The sequence below is a fragment of the Motacilla alba genome, chromosome 5 (genome assembly GCF_015832195.1).
Source record: "Motacilla alba alba isolate MOTALB_02 chromosome 5, Motacilla_alba_V1.0_pri, whole genome shotgun sequence".
Lineage (NCBI taxonomy): Eukaryota > Metazoa > Chordata > Aves > Passeriformes > Motacillidae > Motacilla > Motacilla alba.
Window position 1 is genome coordinate 34,184,008 of NC_052020.1, and position 6,002 is coordinate 34,190,009.

Consider the following 6,002-nt stretch of genomic DNA (forward strand, 5'->3'; position numbering starts at 1 on the left):
CAGTCATACTGATTCTAGTGTCCTTGCTACCCAGGGGTTGCTTTCAGAGTCCAAAAAAGATGAAAGAGGCAATCAAGAAAGAGATTCCATTTCACTTTCTAGTGAGGAACATTCAGTTTGTTTTTGTGCAGTGTGGTTCTGATGACTGCTGACATACGAAGAGAGACCTTAAAGCAAGTCCACCTCCTCTTATAAAATGTAACAAAAGCCACAAGTGGCTCACTTTTTTTCTTACCATCTGACTTCATTCCACTGGCATTCTAAGTAAAGCACCTCAAAAGAACCAAATATTTTACAAAGTAGAACTAAGCCAGGAGGGAAAACACTTCACAAAAGAGGAGGTAAGGGAACTTGGCAAGGATGTACACAGCTGCATTTTTGTCTTGCTTGCTTAATAGTGTAAACAACTTTTGTTGGTTAGTTTTGTATGTGACCATTCAGGAAACCCTCTGTATAGACAATGTATCTTGTCAACCATTTCCTCTGTGTGTAAAATGTAATTCGTCACCCTGTGCTGCCTTGGCAGCAGCCTTGTAAAGAACTCACTGAATTAATGAATATTTCATAAAGATGTGATTTATTAGCATTCCTCCCCCTCAGCTTTGAAAAAGATCCATCCTTCAAAAGCTGAGTGCACAAAAGCTATCTGCAGGTATGGAAAGGCGACTGAAACCCCTGAAGACAAAACCAGGATTTCTTAATAACCTCTGGGCCCTACAGACTTTAGAAGACATATTTAGTCAATCTTGTATTAATATTTTAGATGGCAAAGAAAAGCCATACTAAGATATTCTACTGAATTTGGCTGTCAGAACCATGGGCTATCACAACCAAAAAAAAAAAAAAAACCAACTCAGAACTTTTTATTTTCATTTATTTTAATGAACATATAAAAAATAGGTAAAGGCATAATGCAAATATCTTTAGGCCTTCTGAGGTGCCCAGATTTTCATACTGCTATAGAGTACTTTCCTTCCAGAACAACCAGCAAATTCATCACAGGCACACATTATGAAGTTGTAGGTACCTACAACTAAGCACCTACCTGTGCTTTTATCCTCACCACTACTATCCTTGAGTACTAATACAATAACTACTATAAGAATAAGCATTCTGTTCTGTGACTGCAAATATTTATTGTGCTCAATTGATATGTATAGCTTTGTTTCTAATACATAAACATTCATTTTCTGAGAATTTCCAGATTCTGACACACTAACATCACAATACCAACACAAAATAAACTAAAAAAATCAAATGTGATTGTGATATGTCAAACAGCTAGTACTATCTATCAGTGGCAAAAAAAAAATTACAGATGTATTTTTCCTTTTTTTTTTTTAACAGGCATCCCATATTTGCAATTCTACTGCTATCTCAGTATTAATTGTCCTCTGAGTGTTTGATCCACAACACCTGTTGCATTCACACAATTATTACAGCTGGATTGCTAAGCTCTTATCTTCAGCTGTAGGAATTTATGCTTTCAAGCCAGGAATCCTCTTATTCTGTAAAGATGGCAAATGCTGCATAATGTCAGACCATAGCAAAATAACACAGAACTACTTCACAACAAGAATCATCTTTTATGGTTGTGTTTAAATCTCCTTGACTAAAACTTTCTTGTGTCTCTTTCTCTGAGAGAAGATGAATAGTTCCAATGCACAGCTTTGGGATGTGAGGTCAAAGGAGAAAAATGTATGTGGCAAGTTATAAGGACAGAGTAGTTTTCCTGGGTAATAGATGACACATTTTGCAGGATTATTTTTTAATCTGTCTTAATTAGTTAATCTGAATTTATTTTTTTTTAGTAGAAGATGTTCCCACTGTGTGCCTTTAGACTTCAGAGAGACAATCATATGTAAGGGGAAAGAGGCTTATTCTACAGGAATAACATTACAAATAAGAAAAAGAAAACTAAAGAACACCTGAGGCATATTCAAACATAATATTAAGTACATGAGACAAGGACTGCATGAATTTAACATCTGTATGTAAGTAATTCCTGCATTTTGTTTCAGAACCCAGAAAAGCCTTTTCACTTACCAAGCTATGAATCTAAGCCCAAAATATTAAGGACAAATATGGATATATACTTCCTAGAAGTTTGCTCTTGCACAGGAGCATGCATCTAGGAAAATACACCTATAATCCATCAAGAGGGTGTATGACATATCATACATAGCTCGGATAAAGCTTATAAAATGCTCAATCAAATATTGGTATGATGAACATAGAGAAATGAAAAACTGTATCAGAAGTTAGTGTTCTCAGACACATCAGGAGGAAAACAAGAGATTTTCTTGACACTGCTGTTATTCACTTCCTGGAGTGTTGCTACATATTGTTGGTTTATTCTATGATCACCACAAAAGAGATATGACTGTGGTTGTGGTCATCTGATATTTGCTCTGTAAATTCAATCCTTTTCCTAATGCAGAGGTTGAAACAGTATCAAGATTTATATTTTGCTAATTATCAAAGTTAGAGAAACATACTGCCAGAAAAGTTTTTAAGGATTTATGGAACTAAATGGGGTAAAACAAATAGTTAGACTAAGAGAGTCCTATGAACCCATTTGAAGCAGAAAGTGATTAAGTTACAGTTTTGCAGTGTTTGCGCTCCCTAGATAAACTGGCATACAATCTGATTTAATCACCTATCTAAATGGAAAAAAAATGGATGGCATTAGAGATTTTGGAGAGAATAGAACTGAACAGGACGCTGAAGCAAGCATTATATACACCCAGTGGGTCAATACTAATTTACCTTACATGATGGGTTTATAAAGCTGTACCTTGGCAAGGAATTTACAATAAAAACTTAGGTAAACACATAGGGCTTGAAGCTCAACTTCTTAGTTCTTGTTAAATATCAGCAGTTTCAGAATTATTGGGTAAAGTCTATTGATGTGGTGGAAAGGGTTAAAACATTACTAATAAAGTAAAAAAACCCTTTTTCTTACCTTTTTTGTTACAAGGTCACACGCATGTGACTAGGCTAAAATCCTATCACAGCAGGGAGGTGTTGTGAGCTTCAGATGCAGCAGGGAGAAGAGAATTCAAAGTGAGCACAAGATAAAAAGTAAAGTTTGAAGAATCAGTTCTAATTGATTTTGTGATTTTTGGCATCATCCCCAAAGACTGTTAGAGTCAAACATGGTGGCTTTGTAGTCGTTTGTGAAGTGCATGCCTAAGTAGGAAAATGTCAGAGCAGGAATTTGTAACTAAATCTTTGTAACTGTCAGATCAGGTGCAAAACTCCGTGTATGAATACTGTGAGGAAGTATTCAAAATGAGGTTGCATGGAAATCTCTGGAAAGCCAACATGTCACTGTTATCAAGGCATTTCTTTTTGGTATGGCCTGCCAGATTACATAGAGAATAGAATGCCAGCACAGTGGATTTTTTTAGATTTAAAGCCCTCTTTCCACACGGGAAAACTAAACCAATTCTCAACACTGATGAGAGACAAGATCATGTCAAAAGGCAGACTAGTCCTCCAACTATGTATTGAGGCAGGTCAGCTAAATGCTGACTGTGTTATATAGTCATGACAAACTCACATTTCTGCCAACCCCTCCTTCTGAAATTGGAAACAGAAAAAAAGGAAGCATGGAATTATTTGGGGAAACCTATCTACAGACATCACACTATTCAAATCATCTAATGTAGTTAAAAACAACTTGGAAGATAAAGGAAGAAATCCATCCCAATCCCTTAAATGTGGAGACCTTTACAGATAGATTGACACAGATGCCTAAAACCAGTCTTCCACAGACCTTTCAGATCACAGAAGTTCTGTGGAAAATTTCAGTGACATTGTTCTACTGTTACTGCACTGCGTAAAAAGCAGAAGGTTAAAAGGTAACTGGTCAAAACTTTTCAAAGAAACTTGAACTAGATAACGGGATTCTTGTCTTAATTTTTCTCATGCCGTCTTTACTGTCCCAAACTTTGCAAAAATATTTGAGCATATCTTCTAGATTTGAGATGTGTGTATGAAAATTGGAAAAGATAGAGAAGGGGAAAAAACCTATCTTCGTAGTCTTTTCAAGGAAAGAAAAATGTAAGCAAAATTTTTCCATAATGGAGAAATTATACCCTCTAACAGCAGAACCATTATCCGATCGATTGTAAATGTAGGCATCTCTCATACTAGTCCCCTTTAATCTGGTTTGACAGAATGAAAGGAGCGTGTTCTAAATTGCTGTAATAGCGCTTTCTGCTTCAGGAATTTAATATGAGACTTGTTCATATCAAAGGCAAAATGTGCATATCAAAGTCGTAGATTTTTTGTCACTTTCCAAAACAGTAAATGAGATGTTTACATTTAAATTATGCACATATTTTTTTTCCTTTTCTATCTGCCTTAACCTTTGGTTTGTGTCAAGAGACACTTCAGGTTAGTTGGCAAACATCAAAGCACTATAGTCCCTACCTCTGTCATTTTTACAATAATTGTATTAGACCACTTAACAGTGTTCAGTTTCTTGTATAGGTCTCACAGCTACAGAAAGGGCAAGGAAAATAGGAGAGCAAAAACTTTAGAGACCTGTAGAGGTTTCCACAGAAACAGTTAATGTTTGAGTGCACTGGTGTGATAGAAACATATCCTGGTGTCTCACACTAGCCACAGAATCACTAACAAAACAGTCAAAGAGAGGGAAGACTGATTGAACTTTGAGGATCTGTACTAATTCATTATAAAGACAAAATACATTTGTATTTAATAATTAATATGTTACTCTTTTTTTTTTACTTTTTTACTATTTTTGCATTTGTAGAAAAGTACCAATTGCCTCAATTATTACCAGAAATAGTATTCCGAATCACATGTCAAAGATGTCAGATAGTACTGCCTACACAGAGGATGTTTCTTCTATTTTTTTTTCTCTCTGCAGTCACTACAGTTTCTATATGTGAGGCTTTTTGCCACATTATAACTAATCACACAGATACAGGGGTTTTTTTGTGACTTCATGAGTTTGTCACAGTACAAGTATACATGGTTCAGCATATTGATTTTTGTAATTTAAAAAGCAACATTTTTCATACATAGATTAAAATATATGGCTTCTCTTATAACTTAGGGTCAGTTAAAAGCATTTGGAAAGTTAGGTCTGGTTCTTTATGATGCTACACAGTGTTTACTAGGGGGACTTTTATGGGGTTGAGGGGTTTGATTCCTACTGGGGGGGCACTGTCTGCCTAATTCTAGCATAGTGACTAAGATGGAGTGACAAAATACTCAAAAGAATCCAAGCAAGAAGAATGCTTCAGATGTGATGAATAGAATTGTTGTGTATCATAAGCCTTTTTGGATGGCTGGGATGTGGCGGCCTCGGAACGTATTGGCTCACATGACATCTTGTCATTACTGCAGTGGGACTAGGGCTGTGCAAGTGGGCCTGGGATCAGGAGTCAGGAGGGGAGGTAGTGAAACCATATGGTTAGTCCTGAAGCAGTGACTAGGGCAGTGGTTCCCTGAAGACTGGTAAGGGGCTTGGATCTACCATGTGTAGGGAATGTGCTTGGTGGGCAATCAGATATTTTAAAATATTTTCTTATAGGTATAGGTTTGATAAAAGAAAAAAGATGTAAATTGGGACTATGGCCACTGCTACATCTAGAACAGTTAGTGGGAGTAGGATTGATAACAGTTTCCCTGTTCCTCTTCTGGAGAGTTATCTACATATTGCCTGGACAGCTGATCCTCTGTTCCAGAGCCCCTACACACAGAGATACAGATTTTGGTCAGCTGGACTATATCAACTTCTCTCATTAGCGTTTGTCCTGAGATACTAGTCTGCAAAATATGGCTGCTGAAAATCAGACCCATTCCCTGTCTTGTCACTTTTGTTAAAGAGGCAGAAATTTCCACAGAGTATCTAAATGAATGTATTATGGAAGAGTCACATCTTCAGCTGTCTCTACTGAGTATACCACACCTTTCTTCTCAGTTACACTGGTTATGCAACACGAATACAGGAGGGAAAGGAG